General features: G+C 36.4%; 1 protein-coding gene and 1 non-coding gene across 2 annotated transcripts in view; one reads left to right on the plus strand and one right to left on the minus strand.

Annotated features, from left to right (window-relative positions):
• The window catches only part of CAMK4 (calcium/calmodulin dependent protein kinase IV), a 311178-nt gene that overhangs the window by 239921 nt on the left and 52992 nt on the right, over nucleotides 1-18265 (plus strand). The window lies entirely within an intron of this gene.
• LOC126002678 (small nucleolar RNA SNORA51) lies at nucleotides 5836-5968 on the minus strand. The gene has a single exon (XR_007493354.1). It is a non-coding gene; the product is annotated as a small nucleolar RNA SNORA51 (small nucleolar RNA).

Consider the following 18265-nt stretch of genomic DNA (forward strand, 5'->3'; position numbering starts at 1 on the left):
TAACATCAGAGTCAGTATGTTCATTATAATGTTTCTTAAGGAAGACTTTAGAGAGGAAATGTGTAGGATGTTCAAGGAACTCAAAGAATTCATGGAATGAACCAAATGAACCACAAATAAGAATCAAGAGAACATGAAGGTAGAAATAAGAAAACTCAAAACTGAAATAACAGGCCTAAAACACTTGACAGTCAAAGTGAAAACCTCACAAACAGAATAACAGCTGCTGAAGACAGATCAGTGAGCAGAAGATGAGATACATAACAATTCCATATAACACAAGATAAAAAAATTTTAAAACAAATTATCAGATGATGGGAAAAAATCCTCAAAGAATGTGAAGAGATAAAAATAGGTGTCTGCGATAAACTCGATAAAAAAAAAAAAACATTAGAGTTATTGGAGTCCCAGAGGCCCAAGAAGAAAATATCTATGAAAAAACAACAGTCAAGGACATCATCATTGCAAAATAGCTCCCAGAGCTAAAATACTACATGCCCAAAGAGTACCTGCTAAAAGAGATCCAAAGAAAAACACCCAAGATACAAACAACACAGAGTAAAAACTTTAACAACTGAAAAGTAAACAACTTAATACTGAACAAATAGGTTAGAGACTAAATTAAAGAGGAAAATAAAAGATTGCTTGAAAAAATAAGGAAGTTTTTGTCAATGATATGTACGCTACAATGATTAAAATAAAATTATATATAAAAATTTTTATAAACATCCAAAAAAGAAAAAATGAGAAAGAAGACACAAATTATCAGAATTTGTGGGAGACAGCGAAAGCATTATGAGGAAAAGTTGTAGCTTTACAAGCATTCATCAGGAAGGAATAATTTAATGACACATCTTAAAATTTTAATGGTACATCTTAAAAATTTGAAGAAAAAAACAATATCAACAATAAAAAGAATCCAAAATAGATGGATGGAAAGCTTAGAGCAAGAATTAATGAAATGAAAATTAAAAAAATTTTTGAAAGATCAATGAAAGAATTGGTTCTTTAAAAAAAATAAACAACAACAATGAGGTACCATCTCACACCACAGGGACTGGCACATATCACAAAGGATGAGAGCAAGCAGTGCTGGCAGGGATGTGGGAAGAAAGGAACTCTCATTCACTTCTGGTGGGAATGCCGTCTAGTCCAGCCCTTATGGAAAACAATATGGAGATTCCTCAAAAAAACTGGAAATTGAGCTCCCATTTGATTCATCAATACTACTCCTAGGGATATGCCCTAGGAACACAAAAATCCCCTTTTCACACCTATATACATCGCAGCAATTTTCCCAATAGCCAGAATCTGAAAACAACCATGAAGCCCTTAAACAGATGGCTAAAGAAACTGTGGTACATATACACAATGGAATATTATGCAGTCATCAGGAGAGATAAAGTCTTGAAATTTTTCTATACATGGATGTACATGGAATCTATTATGCTGAGTGAAATTAGTCAGAGGGAGAGACACAGAATAGTCTCACTCATCTATGTTTTTTAAGAAAAATTAAAGACATTGAAATAATTTCCAGGGATGAAGGCTTGAAGGACCAACTCAATATATGAGGCTCACTACAAAGAGTGGTGAGTGCAATTAGAAAAATAACTATGCTGAGAACTATCATAACAATGTCAATGAGTGAGGGATATAGAAAGGCTGTCTCGATATAGGCAGCAGGTGAGGGGAGGGAAGAGATGGGGTATTGGTGATAGGAAGGTTGCATGGTGGAGGAAGGTGTTCTTGTTATCACTGAAACCCAACTACAATTATGTTTGTAATCACAGTGTTCAAAGAAATTATTTAATAAAAATAAACAATATTAATAAACCATTAGCCAAACTCACAAAGAAAGGGTGAGAGAGAAACTTAATAAACTGAATTAGAAACGAAATAGGGGAGTTTACTACTACAGACTCTACAGAAATTCAAAGAGTAATCAGAGGTTACTTTGAGAAACTCCATGCCACAAAAAAATGAGAACCTGGAAGAAATGGATAAATCTTGAACTTCTATAACATCCAAAGTTAAAACAGGGGACCATATGGGATGCTGGGGAATTGAACCAAGGTTATTCCTAAAATGGCCATGTGCAAGGCAAATATCTTACCACTGCACTATCACTCTGGCCCCAGATGTTATGCTTTTACATTCACTATTTACTTTGGAAGCCATTTAATATTTTTCATCTTCCTTAAAAATCTCATTTTGATTGTTTTTTTTTATTTCATATAACAGTGTGACAACAGTTGATTTGAAATTTTTTCCAAGAAGGCTACCCCATTCTATTCTATTTGAACATTTTCCCTGGTATTTGTTTTGATCTGTCATTTATAGAAAATTTCTCTGTTTACTCATTTTGTTTAATGTTTTATAGTAATTACTATATAATGACTTGAACAGCTATCTTCCTTAGCTTTTTGGGTAACCCTTATTTCAGAATTCTTAGCTTTAGGATGTACTCTGGAAAAATAGGCCTTTCCAGGATACTTTGATGTCTATTTCTTTATATACTGATATTTCTTTGCTTGTTTAGATGGTAGGAAATCTAGTTCCAATTTTTTTTTTTTTTTGGTTTTTGGGCCACATCCAATGATGCTCAGAGGTTTACTCCTGGCTATGTGCTAAGAAATTGTGCATATGCCTTACTGCTTTCACCACTGCTCCAGCCCCTACATCCAGTTCTTACTAGAATTGTGGCAATATAGAGTTTATGCACAGTGGATTCAAGCTTTCCAAAGACCACAGTTGCCCCAGCATCTCTGGACTGGTTCTATATTTCTTACTTTTCCAGTTGCAACTGGTTATGATTTATGCCTTTGCTGTAGGCTAATTCTAATCTGCAATCTCTACTGTTCAAATATTTTGTAAAGGCACAGGCAGGAAGAGAGAGAACTAGAAATTACAGTTTAAGTCCAGGTTAAGACAGAGACAATAATAGTTACTGACAGATATAATGATGGTGATACATCTAGAGGCATCTCTACTCTCGTGCCTGGGAACTTGTTACATGAAACCTCAAAGGAAGTGCCAATGGAACAAGTTAATGGCTATCTTTTCTCTTCCATGCTGTGTTTGTCCATAGTGTGACAGTCTTAGACAAACTTTACTTTTACCTCCGGGATCTAAGAATGAGTATCAAAAAAGGAGTAGCTACAGGAACTTTTATGATCTAGCCTCAGATGTTACATGCTGTCACCACTGTTTTTTATTTGCTAATGGACTCAAGGGAGAACAATTAGACTCTTTGAGGAGTAGCAAGGTTCTGGAAGATCAGGTGAGATAAGTAATACATTTGCAAGAATCTTCAGAAAATACAAATTGATACATCAATATAAAGGTGTATAGTAGATGTAATTAGACTATGTGGCTAGATAAAAATTGTCCCAAAATAATGCTAAATTTAAAATCAGTTTTGAAAAACTTTTCATTTTTTTATTTTTTTAATTTTAATTATTACAACAAAGATGCAAAGAAAGAGGACAGGGTAAAGTTACAGTGGAAGCACAATCACCCATAAACAGAATTCTCGGTAGTCCCATCGATGATATCCCAGCCTTGAACTTTCAGCCAAAGAACATTAAGAAAAACAAAACTGAACCCATGTACAATACAATTACTTTGTCCATCAAATCCCCAGTTGTAGTACATACTATTTCTTAGCAGCTCACAATATAATCTAAAGACATTAGACTTATGTAACTCCTTAAACATTGAGGGCAAAGTACATTTATCTAGTTCCATGCACATGCTTACAAAACTTTTCATTTTAATAAAGAGGTTACACCTTAATTTTTCGGCAGTGAGAAACCATCAGAGGTGAATATTTGTTTTATCATGGTAGTATTTACATGAATTAATTTGTTTTCTTAAATGCAGGACATTAAGAGACAAACATTTTTAGAGATACTCAAGACTGAAGCACTATGCTAAATGTGACAGTGTAAATGAAAATAAAAAATAAATAAAAGTTGTATCATCGATAAAAAAAATCATGATTATTTTTTGTAATGTAACTCAGAAGGAAAATTTTGATCAAGACTAGTAAGGAAAACAGCAGAAATGATTGTGAAATAGATGATTAAGAACTTCAAATCTTGGCTGAATATGAATTTTACAGCCAATCCTAATCATGTCTGTTGATCTGGTAATGATAGGCAGCCATAGCCATCACATACTATAAAAAATAATTTTAAAGCAACTATAGAGTAGTAGTCAAGAATAAAGATAATGGTTAGTGGCCAAATTAGGACACCCACTTTAAAGTTCTTACATTTATGTATAGTGATTCTGAACATTCTTGAAACTAAGGTAGTTCATATGTTATATATTTTCTGCAAGAGAACTATGGTCAGAATACCGTTTTCTTTTTTAAATTACTGGTTCTTCTTTATCCTGTTTGATTTTTTTTTAAGACTCAAACTTCCTCCTATCAACTCCTGAGACATTATCAATTAACCCTACACAGCCCATTGAAGGAAGCACAGCTGTAATTAAACTAAATTACTATGCAGCAGCTTTCATTACACAATGACACAGTTTTTGTTAGAGCCATGGAGAGGGTTTAATTATATGTCTAGACTCCCCCTGAATTCAAAGCAGCAGTATTATCTTTGTCTATTTAAGAGAATTTGAGCTTTTTGTGCTTGTGGTTTTTTTGAAACACCAAATGATATGATATTAGTATTTCTTTTCAATTTTCTACCTCGCTGCATAGTTAGTGTAGGCAGTATTAATATATTTGAGGATATAAATGTTTTCCTAAAAAAATCTGTGTATTTTCATCCTTTATTCTATTTGACACATATTGTTTTTAACTTCAAAATATTTTTTCTTGAAATTAGCCTAAATATGGGGCCGGCGAGGTGGCGCTAGAGGCAAGGTGTCTGCCTTGCAAGCGCTAGCCAAGGAAAGGACCACAGTTCCATCCCCTGGCGTCCCATATGGTCCCCCCAAGCCAGGGGCAATTTCTGAGCACTTAGCCAGGAATAACCCCTGAGCATCAAACGGGTGTGGCCCAAAAAACCAAAAAAAAAAAAAAAAAAAGAAAGAAATTAGCCTAAATATCCATACTTACTAATATGCAAAGCATGTGCTGTGGTTGGGAACAAAATCATTATATATTCCAAGATTCCAAAGTTCAAGGAGTGAATATGGAGTGTGTCTACATTTATTTTATCTCTCAGCCAATCAGCCATCAGCTTCTCTGACCTTAAAATGTGTGTGAATTGAAGATGATAGCTTCTGCTTGTTTAGGTGCAAGAAAGCCCTTTATTTTGTTCTATCCTTATCTCTTCCTTTTTATGATCACTTCTTTCTCTGAAAGTCCAGATCATTTTTGGACCATTTTTCAAGTTCTACATTATCTTCTGATGCATCTTCCCTTTCATTGATAAAACTTTTCATACCCAGGGGCTGGAGTGGTAGCACAACAGCAGTAAGTCATTTACCTTGTACATGGCTGACCCAGGGTGGGCCTCGGTTTGATCCCCAGCAGGCCAAGAGCTATTTCTGAGCATATAGCCAGGTGTAACCACTAAGCGTCACCAGGTGTGGCCCCCCCAAAAAAAATCCCATATCAATATACCAAAAATTTTAGCTATTTGAAAATCTGACCACAAATAGTGGAAATAAGAGAATTACTATTCTCAACATCAACTTAGAAAGTTGCTACACAACATGATCTTGCTCTGATATAAATTTTACATGCTGACAGTTTTTTTTTATTTTTTGTATATTGCTTCAGTTATTTTACATTCTGCATGAAATCTGTTTATATAAGTAATGATAAATGTTTCAGTGAAGTTAATTTTCTTTTATTTTAAATTTTTTTGTTCCCCAATTCACAATAGAGACCAGGCAAAAGGCCTGGGTTGAGGTGTATATGGGATGCATTTACTGTACTTCCTCTTTCTATAGAGTCAGTGTAAAGAACACAGCCTGTGGTAAGAATTGGGGGGGCTTACCTTTTCTTTTTTCTTTTTTTGATATTCAATATATATATATATATATATATATTAGTAAGTGAAAAGATTTTAATGAAGTCTCAATGGTTTAAAGGAAATTAAATGGAAACTTTAATCCTAATTGTTTTTCATCTGACATGCTTTAAAGGAGTCTTTTAAAACTGATGAAACAATGAATCGGGAAAGAAACCCTGCTAAAATCTTTTAGAATTTACACGATTCTTATTCTACTACAAGAGAGCATTATTTGGTACAAGATGTATTTGTGGATGTACATGAACAGTATATATATTATCCGGATCATGTTGTGCTATGTACAGGTCTTTACAATTCTTCCTGAAGGTATATATATATATATATATATATATGTATGTATGTGTGTGTGTGTGTGTGTGTGTGTGTGTGATTCTACACCAGTGCAACATTCCCATGACCAATATCCCAAGTGTCCTTCCTCCCACCCCACATAAGCCTGTACTCTAGACAGGCTTTCTACTTCCCTCATTCAGTCACATTTTGTTATGATAGATCTCAGTGTAATTATTTCTGTGACTGCACTAAACGATCCCTGTGGTGAGCTTCATGTCAGGAGCTGGACCCTCCAGTCCTCCTCTATTTTGTCTCTGAGAATCATTACACAAATGCTTTTCATTTTTCTCAAAACCCATAGATGAGTGAGATCATTCTGTGTTTATCTCTCCCCCTCTGACTTATTTCACTCAGCATAATAGATTAATAATAGATAATAGGTAATTTTATTAAGTGGAATTTAAGAAAAATAATATAGATAAAATATCTTCTCCAGTTTCATTTAGACAGTTACTAGAAATATGTTCTTAACCAAGATTTATGGTATAGTGAACTGCAAACCTACAGAAAGTATGCTATTACTCATTCTGACTATGTATACCAGGAAACTTGTACCTACCAACATTAGAAATAAGAGCTGAAACTGGAGTCTGTGCTTCCTCACTTACACTTCTTAGTTTTGCTTTGCACCCCAAATTTTATTATTCGCTGACATTCATAATTATTTTTGTTAGCAGTATACTACATTTTCTCAGGACTTTGCTACCTAAGCAAGCATTTGCTCTGCATAGCTTTACTCTCTCCAGATACTCCTATGTCACATATTGTGACCCCTGATGGGGGACCCCTGACCCGCGGGGGTGTGAGAATGAAGATCACGAAGTAATTCGTGGGTCACGAGCGGGATCCGACCTGAAATGGAGGAAAGAGGCTGAGAAAGAAATGAGCTTAAGTCAAGCGGGCTGATCAAGAGCTAAGGTTTATTGAAAGGGGGCTAGTTTTTATAGATAAGCAAAATACGGAAGTAACAGTCAGTACTTTTCCATGGTGTCTATAGAAAAGTAGGGGCATCGTACAGGACGGACTTTCCAGTTTTACAGCATACCCTTAGATCATACAGACATTCTTTCACAATGGTAGTTTAACAGGATGTGATCTATATCTTATCAACTCAGGAGGTTTATTGGAGCATCTTGTGACTATTGCTAACTGAACTATGTGGCTGTTCTTTCCTTTAGGCCCATGGGGGAAATGCCACAGTACAGCCTGTCAGGTATGCAGGCCTTTGGTTTCTCAGGCATCAGAGACTCCATTTTGCTCTCTAAGTCTTATGGCTTCCAACAACATATAAGGTCCAGTAATGAGCAAACAGGAGCCTTATACACAAAAAATAGCAGTTAGTGTCCCTCAGGCTCAGATTATAGTCCACAGTCCACCTTCATCTGCAAACTAGGTCATTTCGTTTGCCTTTTATTCATTAATATGAAATTGAAGTTGTTAAAATTCCTTCTCAGTCTGGTTTGATTATCTAGTAAACAAAAAATATGAGTAAGTATAAGAAATCAGAAAGACAAAGAAATACTCATAAATTCTCAAAATCGTTAACTACCCTGGGACATAACTAATATTGTATATTAAAATCAACAACAAAGGATGAAAAAAATAGCTATTACCATTTTAGTACTTCTGCAGAACAGGGACCACCAGTTATGTTATTATTACAATGTCATTTAAAAGATGAAACTTCTGCATGATCTAATATTTAACATGCACATATGTATTTTGGCATTTCTAAATGTGGTGCTGTAAACATTATTTAGTAACTGACAGTAATACCTGTTCAATAATTTAAACAGTATTATCTAATTATATTAGAATGTTTCACAAATACAAAAACAATTTCCTAAATATACCCTTTTTTAGCTAAATGGATCAAAGTGATATTGCTTCAGTGCATCCACGTGTTTTTAACTAACACACTTTTATAGAATCTTTCATTTTTTAAGTTTTATTTTATTAAAGCAGTTGTGATCTACAGAATCCTTTATAATTAAATTCAGATGTACAGTGAATTAGGGCCATTCCCACCACCAATGTCAAACTCCCTCCACCAATGGATCCGAAGTGCATCTTATACCACCACCCTTTGACCCCTGACCTGTCAGTATAACAGACCCCTTTAAGTTTAGATTGTTAAAGTTTAGGTCCCTTGATTCTATTATCTTGACTTTGGCTTGAATATTTAGTTCTGTCCTTATTTTCCCCCACCAATGCATCCAAGACCATTTGGTCCCTGGCTGCCAGCCTTTCATGGAAATATTAGTATAGAAATATACATACACTAAAAATTCTTTATAGAATAATATGAATTATTTATTAGAATATAAAATAATTGGCAATATGTGAGGCTGGAGTAACAAAGACTGTCTCTTTTCATACTGGAGCGGACATAGTCCTGAGGACAGGAAAGCTATATTGATTTTTAAAAAAAGTCATTTTAGGAAGTGGCATATTTGGACATAGATCAAGGATACTGGGATGGGGAAGAGATCATGGAATTTTTGGTATTTGTAGAGTAGAGCAAAAAAAGAGGGGAGTGACAAAGTACTAGGCTAATGAGAGACATGGGGCCTAATTATCAAGACCTAAAAGCCAGGATGAAAAAATGGAAACCACAGAAGAATTTCTATGGGGAAAAGTAGTCATTATTGGCATCTATCCTTAGGAAAAAATATTACTTCAGAAGGACATTTGTTTGTACTCTTATGTTCATTTGAAGCACTACTTACTGTAGTCAAGTATTGGAAGCAACCCAACTGCCCAATAATAGATGACTAGGTGAAGGAATTGTGGCATGTACACACATAATGGAAACTTCAGCTATGAGAAAAGAGAGGTTTGTATTTCTCTGCAACTTGGATGAAGTCAGAATGCTATGAGTCTGAGGGAGAAGGACAAATATTCTCATTCATTTTTAGAGTGTAAAAAATATAGTTAGATAATATAAAATGGCCAATAACAAATCTTGTGAATCTTTTTATCAAGCCAAATGAGCACTAATGGTGACCCTTCCACTGAGGACTCTTTTTTGACTCTTTTTCACAGCCGATAGGATAAACTTCCTCATTTCTGCTCCCTCTCACACTCATTCCTCCAAAGGTTTTTTTTGTAAATTAAGTAATTTATTAAACTTAAAATCTTTTTTTAAATATTTTTATTAATTTTTCATTTTTTTTCTTTCCTATTATTGTTGTTTTTGTCTTGTTGTGTTTTTGTTTGTTTTGTTTTGGTTTTGGTTTTTGGGTCACACCCAGCAGTGCTCAGGGATTATGGCTCTATGCTCAGAAATCGCTTGGGGGACCATATGAGATGCTGGGACTCGAACCACCATCCTTTTATATGCAAGCAAACGCCTTACCTCCATGCTATCTCTCCGGCCCTGCTGTTGTGTTTTTTGCCATTGCTGTTTGTTTTTTGTTTTGCCCTTTCCTCCTAACAGAACCACAGAACCTGAATCACTTTGTTCTGACTCATAAATTGAGGGGGAAATAAAGTGGATGATACCAAGGGCAAACAGTTGCTTGAAATTTGAGTGGAAATAAAAATGATCACACCTAAACACCAAACCCAAAGTCAATGACAACAGAATCAAGACCCCAAACCTACAACAAGCTATAGGACCTGTTATACTAGCAGTCCAGGAGGCCAAGGGAGGTAGGTGGTATCGGACACATGCTGGGAACAGGAGTGGAGGGAGGACAAGACTGGTGATGAGAATGGCTCTGATTGACTGTCACTATGTACCTTAAAAAAAAAAAAACCAACTGTAACCATGCCCACAAAAGCAGTCATCATGTTCAAATGGGACCAGCTCCATAGACTCACTCTTTTCTCAAATAAATGTAAACTGAGCCTTGAAAGATTATGGCTACACTGGCCCATTTAGCACAAAGCTAATTTTTCATTTTTAATTATGAGAACAAAGATGCAAAGAAAGAGGACAAGGTAAAGTTACAGTGGAAGGACAATCACATCCAAGGGGTCTTAAGAAGACTTGTGCTCAGTTTCCTTGAGTAGAGTTCATATTTGTTCCATGAGAAATGCATATTATTTAGCTATTGTTTAAGGGAAGTTGGTACCCTTTATCCTGGCTTACCAATTTCCTGCATCCTCAAGAACCTTCTAGTTTTTCATGAATTAAACACTATCATTTCTCGTTTCTCCAAATTACCAAGTGACATTATGATTTGTTAAACAACTATGCTAACTGGACATGAGTGGAAAGATTGGAGGACTGTCACTTTTCCCTCATGAGGGAAGGGAAGCAGAACGACTAAACACTTTGACAGCTTTGCCTTCTAGACTCATAAAAAATAAGCAGAGAAAAACCATAGAACAATTCATTTTCACAGAAGCTATAAAATTCCATTACATAAAAAAAGTAAATCAAATTTGATACAACCTTGAGATTTGAGAGTGCACAGCCATCAGGTTACTTGCCTTGCATGTTGATTTCCTATGTTTGATCTGCAGCTCTTCATATGGTCCCTGAGCTTGTCAGCTTGTTGTTGCTTAATGTATAGCCAGGAATAAACTCTGAGCACAGCTGGATATGGCACCAAGAAACATATTCTATGAGTATGACCTAGAAACAAACAAAAAAAAGGTAACAACCAAAATAAAAAAATAAAATGATACAATCTTGATGCTTTAGTCTAGGAAATGTAAAAAATAGATACTGTTAAAAATAGTTATATTGGGCTGGAGCAATAGTAAAAGGCACTTGGCTTGCATTCAGCTGAATTGGGTTTGATCCCTAGCACCACGTGTATTCCCCTGAAGCATCACAAGAAGTGATCCCTGAGCACAGAGCCAGGGAGTATCATCAGCACTGAGTACCACCAGTTATGGCACACATTAAAAAATCAGTAGGAGACCAACCCAGCACGCAATCCCTGAAGGAAGCTGAGAGACTGAAGTGCCCTGGACATGCCTGAACAGGTTGAGTCTGGGCCATCAACATCTTTACTGAGGAGGCCTGAGTCCATGGGTTTGAGACCAACCCAGCACAAAATCCCCAAAGGAAGCTGAGAGACTGAGGTGTCCTGGACATGCTTGAACAGGGTGAGTCTGGCTCGCCACCGCTGATGCGATTACTGAGGGCATCTGAGCGTAGCCGGTTTGAACCAACACCTGAGCAGGTTGGAGCCAGATACTTCGCAGCCGAATGCATCTCTAGTAAATGAACTCCACCATAACACCTAAAGAAAAAAAAACACCCACACACAGCAAGTGTGACAATGAGGAAACAACGCAAACCAACATTATAAAAATTAGATGAAGATGGCAGCTCTGATGACCTGAAAAATGCCAACCACCAAATTAGCCTCTCAGATAATCAGCTTAGAATAGAAATATGGAGGATGTTCATAGAATTCAAAGAAAGCATAGATAAAAAATAAAAATAAATAAAAAAGAAAGCATAGATCGACCTGAACAGACCACACAGACAGAAATTAGAAAACTCCAAACTGAAATAACAAGACTGAAAAACTTGGTAGTTGAAATAAAAACCTCAATAGAAAGCCTCTCCAACAGAGTAACAGAAGCTGAGGACAGAATCAGTGAGTAAAAGCTGGAAGATGAGATACAGAACAACTTCATACAGCAGAAGAGATTGGAAAATAAAAACTCAAAGCAAATGATCGGACAATGTAAAAAGTACTCAGGAAATGTGAGCAGACTAAAATTGAAGTCTTTGATAAATTCAACAGAAACAACATAAGAATCATTTGAGTCCCAGAGACTCAGGAAGAAAATCCCCAGGAAGAATCAATAGTTAAGGACATCATTACTGAGAAACTCCCAGAGCTAAAAAGAGAGCATGCAACCAAATCCTGCCTGCCCGAAGAGTAGCAGCTAAAAGAGACCCAAAGAAAAGCACCCCAAGACACATCCTAGTCACGATGACAAATCCCACTGATAGAAATAGAATACTAAAAGCAACAAGGTCAAAAAGGGAAATTACATTCAAAAAAGGATCCTTAAGATTTAGAGCTGGCCTGTCACAAGAAACCCTGAAGGAGAGAAGGCAGTGGTGACAAAACTCAATGAAATGAATGCTTCACCTAGAATACTACACCCAGCCAGACTCCTTTCAGGTTTGAAGGAAGTATACATGGCTTCACAGAAGAACACCGAGAAAATTTACAGACTCAAAACAGCCCTAAAAGAAAAGCTGACCTGTGTACTTTAAGGAAAGAAAGACCAACAGATACACCAAACTTATATAGAAAGATGACACTAAATCCCATAACAATTATCGCTCTCAGCATCAATGTACTAAATGCACCTGAAAAGAGACAAAGAGTGGCAAAATGGATCAAAAAGCTGAATCCAACATTTTTCTGCCTACAAAAAACACATCTGAATAATCAAAACAAGCATAGACTCAAAATCAAAGGCTGGATGAAAATCATCCAAGCGAACAACACCCTTAAAAAAGCTGAAATGGCTATATTAATATCAGATGAAACAAACAATAGACTCAGACAAATAAGGGACAAATTATGGTCATTTTGTCAAATGAAAGGATCAAAGATATGTACAACAAGAAATCACACTCCTAAACATTTATGCACCCAATGATGGACCTGAAAATATTCAATACAACTCTTGACCAACCTGAAAGAAAATATCAATACCACCACAATTATAGTGGGAGATCTCAACACTGCCATGATACCTCAATAGATTAACCAGGTTGAAACCCAACAAGAATGTATTAGCTCTGAAAAGAAAAATGGAAGAAGGTGAACTATACCTCAATAGATTAACCAGGTTGAAACCCAACAAGAATGTATTAGCTCTGAAAAGAAAAATGGAAGAAAGTGAACTAGTAGATATATATAGGGCACTCCATCCTCAGAAAACTGGATACACATTCTTCTCCAATACACATGGTTCATGATAGACCACATGCTGGCCCATATAACATATGTGTATAAAGTCAAGAGGATAGAAATTGTACAAACTACCATCACAGACAAAAGGCACTGAAATTAGATGTGAATTTCAAAGGAACACAGAAGAGGACTCTTCCCTGCCCAGAGACTCTGGATATATCTGACTCCACAGGGCCTCTTCAGCATGATCTTGAGGCTTCGCTCTGCTTGATTCAGTTTAGGAACTTAGATCCTCTCTGGCATCCTTCCCCTGAGGGCTCACTTCCCCTGAGGTGAGTCTTCCCTACCTGGAGACTGTGGATATAGCTGACTCTGCAGGGCTTCTTAAGCACAGCAGACATCTTGAGGCTTCACTTTGCTTGCTTCAGCCTGGGAAATATGATCCTCTCTGGCATCCTTCCCCTGAGGGCTGGCTTCTCCTGAGACGAGTTGTCCCACACACAAGGGATGGAACAAAAGGAGTGCAGCCACTCTGCTTCGCTTCGTGGCCCACACCCCACGTAGCCAATGAATACCACCACAACATGTAGAAAAAAAATCACAATACAAGTGTGACAATGGGGAAAGAATGCAGACCAATACCAGGCATAGAGAATGAAGATGGCAACTCTGTTGACCCAAAAATGGCCAACCACCTAGTTATTCTCTCAGATATGGAGTTTAGGGAAGAAATATGGAGGATGGTACAGAACTCAAAGTAGCATAAATCGAGTTGAAGAAAACACTAAAAAGAATCAAGAGAATATGAAGATAGATATCAGAAAACTCCAAACTGAAGTATCAGGTCAAATAACAGGTCTGAAAAACTTAGAGGATGAATTAAAAAAACTCAAAGGAAAACTTCTCCAACAGGGTAACAGCAGCTGAAGATAGAATTAGTGAGCTGGAAGATGCAATGCATAACAACTCTATACAGCAGAAGAGATTGGGAAAAAGCCTTAAAGCAAATGATCAAAAATGGAAAAATTACTCCAAGAATGTGAACAGATGAAAATAGAAGTCTTTGATAAGCTCAGCAAAAACAAATTGGAGTCCCAGAGAACCAGGAAGAAAATCTCCAGGAAGAATCAACAGTCAAGAACATCATCACAGAAAAGCTACTAGAGCTAAAGAATACATGTGACCAAATCCTGTATGCCTGAAGAGTACCAGCTAAAAGAGACTCCAGAAAAAAACACCCCAAGACACATCCTCGTCGCAATGATGAATCTCGCAGATAGAAACAGAATACTGAAAGCAGAAGGTTCAAAAAGGCAAATTACATTCAAGGGAGCATCCTTGAATTTACAGCAGACCTGTCACAAGAAACTCTCAAGGTCAGAAGGCAGTGGTGGGACATAGTGACAAAACTTAATGAAATAAGTGCTTCGCCTAGAATACTGCATCCAGCAAAACTCAATTTCAGGTTTGAAGGAAGTATACATAGCTTCACAGAAAAACAAAAGCTCAGATTTTTTACAGACTCAAAACAAGCCTTAAAAGAAAAACAAAAAGGTCTACTTTAAGACATTACTTACCAACAGACACATCAAACTTCAACACAAAGATGGCACTAAATCCCATGAAAATTATCTCTCTCAATGTCAATTTGGACTAAATGCACCCGTGAAGAGACACAGAATGGCTACATGGATCAAAAAACTGAATCACACCTTCTGCTGCCTACAAGAAACATACCTGAATAGTCAGAACAAACATAGACTCAAAATAAAAGGCTGGAGGAAAAAGGTGGAGTGACCATAGTAATATCAGATGACACAAAGTTTATACTCAGAAAAGTTAGAAGGGACAAAGATGGATTTTTTTTTTACTAATCAAGGGATATGCACAGCAGAAAGAAATCAGCCTCCTAAACATATGCACCAAATGAGGGACCAGAAAAGTGTTTAATACAATTGTTGACAAATCTGAAAAAGGATATCAAAAATAACACAATAATTGTGGAAGCTCTCAACATGGCCCTGTCAACACTTGATAGATCAACCAGATTAAAATCCAACAAAAATATACTAGACCTGAAAAGAGAAATAGAAAAAAGAGGCCTAGTAGATATATATAGGACACTCCATCTCCAGAAACCTGGATACACATTCTTTTCCAATGTACATGACTCATTATCCAGGATAGACCACATGCTGGCACATAAAACGTACCGCCATAAAATCAAGAGGATAGATATTTTGCAGGTTACCTTCGCTGACCACGAGGCTCTGAAATTAGATGTGAAATACAAAGGGACACAGAAGAAAAATTTTAACAGCTGGAAATTAAACAGCCTACTAACGAACAAACGGTAGGACCGAGATGAAATCAAAGAGGAAATCAAACCTTTTCTAGAAAAAAATGATAATGAAGACACAAACTATCAGAATCTATGGGACACAGCCATAGCAGTACTGAGAGGAAAATTTATAGTTTTTCAGGCACACATTAGGAAGGAAGAAGGGGCATACATGAATAGCTTAATGAAGCAGCTTATAAAACTAGAAAATGATCAACAAAAGGAACCAAAATAGGAATACAGAAGGAAATAACAAAGCTGAGAGCAGAAATCAACGAAGTGGAAACCCAAAAAACAATACAAAAGATCAACGAAAGCAGAAGTTGGTTCTTTGAAAAATTAAACAAGATTGATAGACCATTAGCAAAACTCACAAAGAAAGAGAGGGAGAGAAACTTGATAAGCCATATCAAATATAAAAAGGGGGAGATCACTACAGATACTGCAGAGATTCAAAGGATATTCAGAGAATACTTTGAGAAACTCTATACCACTAAATATGAGAACCCCCAAGAAATGGATAAATTCTTGAACTTTCATAACCTTTCATGGTTGAATAAAGAGGATGTAGCAAATCTAAATACCCCATCACTATTGAGGAAATTAAAACCGTAATGAAAAGTTTGCCTAAAATAAAAGCCCAGGCCCGGATGGATTCATGAATGAATTCTTTCAAATCTTTTAAGAGAAACTACTTACTACCATTCTTGGCCAGGCTCTTTCATGAAATTGAAAAAACGGGAACACTTCCACATAGCTTCTATGAAGCCAACATCACCTAGACACCAAAACCAAAGAGAGATGCTGCCAAATAAAGAAAATTGCTGATTTTCCGATGAACACAGATGTAAAGATCCTCAACAAAATCCTGTTTTGGCAGGTCACTGTGTGGTATGGCTCTCTAACTCTTACAGTTTAAAATTTTGGCTCTTTGTTTTGAGCTTGTTCGCCACCCCTGTACTAAGGTAAAATCAAAATGAATTAAAGACATTGATATCAGATCTGAAATCATAACAACATGTAGGTTAAACACTCAATGACATTGAGACTAAAGGCATCTTTAAGGAGGAAATAACACTCTCCAAACAAGTGGAAGCAGAGATAAACAGATGGGAATATATTAAGCTGAGAAACTTCTGCACCTTGAAGGAAATAATGCCCAGAATACAAGAGCCATGAACTGAGTGGGAGAAAATATTCACTCAATACCCATAAGATAAGGGGCTAATATCCAAAATATACAAGGCACTGACAGAAGTTTACAAGACAAAAACATCTAATCTCATCAGAAAATGGGGAGAAGAAATGAACAGACACCTCCTCAAAGAAGAAATATAAATGAGCAAAAGGCACATGAAAATATGCTCCACATCACTAATCATCAGGGAAAGGCAAATCAAAACAACTATGAGGCACCATCTCATGTCACGGAGAGTGGTGCACATCACAAAGAATAAGAACAAGCAGTTTTGTGGAGAGAGAGGAATTCTTTTTCACTGTTGGTGGAATGCTGTTTAGTCCAATCTTTATGGAAAGTGATATGGATATTCTTCCAAAAACTGGAAATTGAGCTCCCATATGATCCAGCTATATCCTAGGGATATACCCTAGGAACACACACACACACACACACACACACACACACACACACAACAATACAAAAATCCCTTCCTCACATCTATATTCATTGCACTATTTACAATAGCCAGACTCTGCAAACAACCAAGATGCCTTCAACAGATAAATGGCTAAAGAAACGGTGTACATATACACAATGGAATAATATGCAGCTGTCAGGAGAGATGAATTCATGAAATTTTCCTAACCATGGATGTACATGGAATCTATTGTGCTGAGTGAAATAAGTTAGAGAGAGATAGACACAGAATAGTCTCACTAATATATGGGTTTTAAGAAAAAATAAAAGACATTTTTTTTACAAATATTCTGAGAGACAAAAGAGAGGAGGGCTGAAGGTACAGCTCACAACAGGAAACTCACCACAAAATGAGATGAGGGCTGTTAAAGAAATAACTAGATTGAGAACCATCCTAACAATGTGAATGAATGAGGGAAGTAGAAAGTCTGTCTCGTGTACAGACGGGGGTGGGGTGTGGAGGAGGGAAATTACGGCTTTGGTGATGAGAATGTTGCACTGGTGGAGGGGTGTTCTTTACATGACTGAAACCCAACTACAATCATATTTGTAATCATGGTGTTTAAATAAAGATATTAAAAAATAACAACAAAAATAAGAAACACATAAGAAAAACCTTAACACCTGAAAACTCAACAGTTTGCTACTGAACAACCAGTGGGTCGAGATGAAATCAAAAAGGAAGTCAAAACATTCCTGGAAACAAATGGCAATGCAGACACAAATTGTCAGAATTTATGGGATACGACAAAAGCACTACTAAGAGGAAAATGTATAACCTTGCAAGCACACATCAGAAAGGAAGAAGGAACCTATATAAAAAGCTTAATTACATAACTTTCAGAACTAGATGATGACCAAATAAAGGAGCCAAAAATAGGTAGGCAGAAGGAAATAACAAAGCTTAGAACAGAAATCAATGAAATGGAAATCTAAAATAACAATTCGAAAGATTAATGAAAGCAAAAGTTGGTTTTTTGAGAAAATAAGTAAGATAGACATACCACTAGAAAATCTCACAAAGAAATGGAGAGAGAGAAATCTAATACACCGAATTATAAATGAAAAGGGGGATATTACC

This window comes from Suncus etruscus, chromosome 2, assembly GCF_024139225.1.
Source record: "Suncus etruscus isolate mSunEtr1 chromosome 2, mSunEtr1.pri.cur, whole genome shotgun sequence".
NCBI classification, from domain to species: domain Eukaryota; kingdom Metazoa; phylum Chordata; class Mammalia; order Eulipotyphla; family Soricidae; genus Suncus; species Suncus etruscus.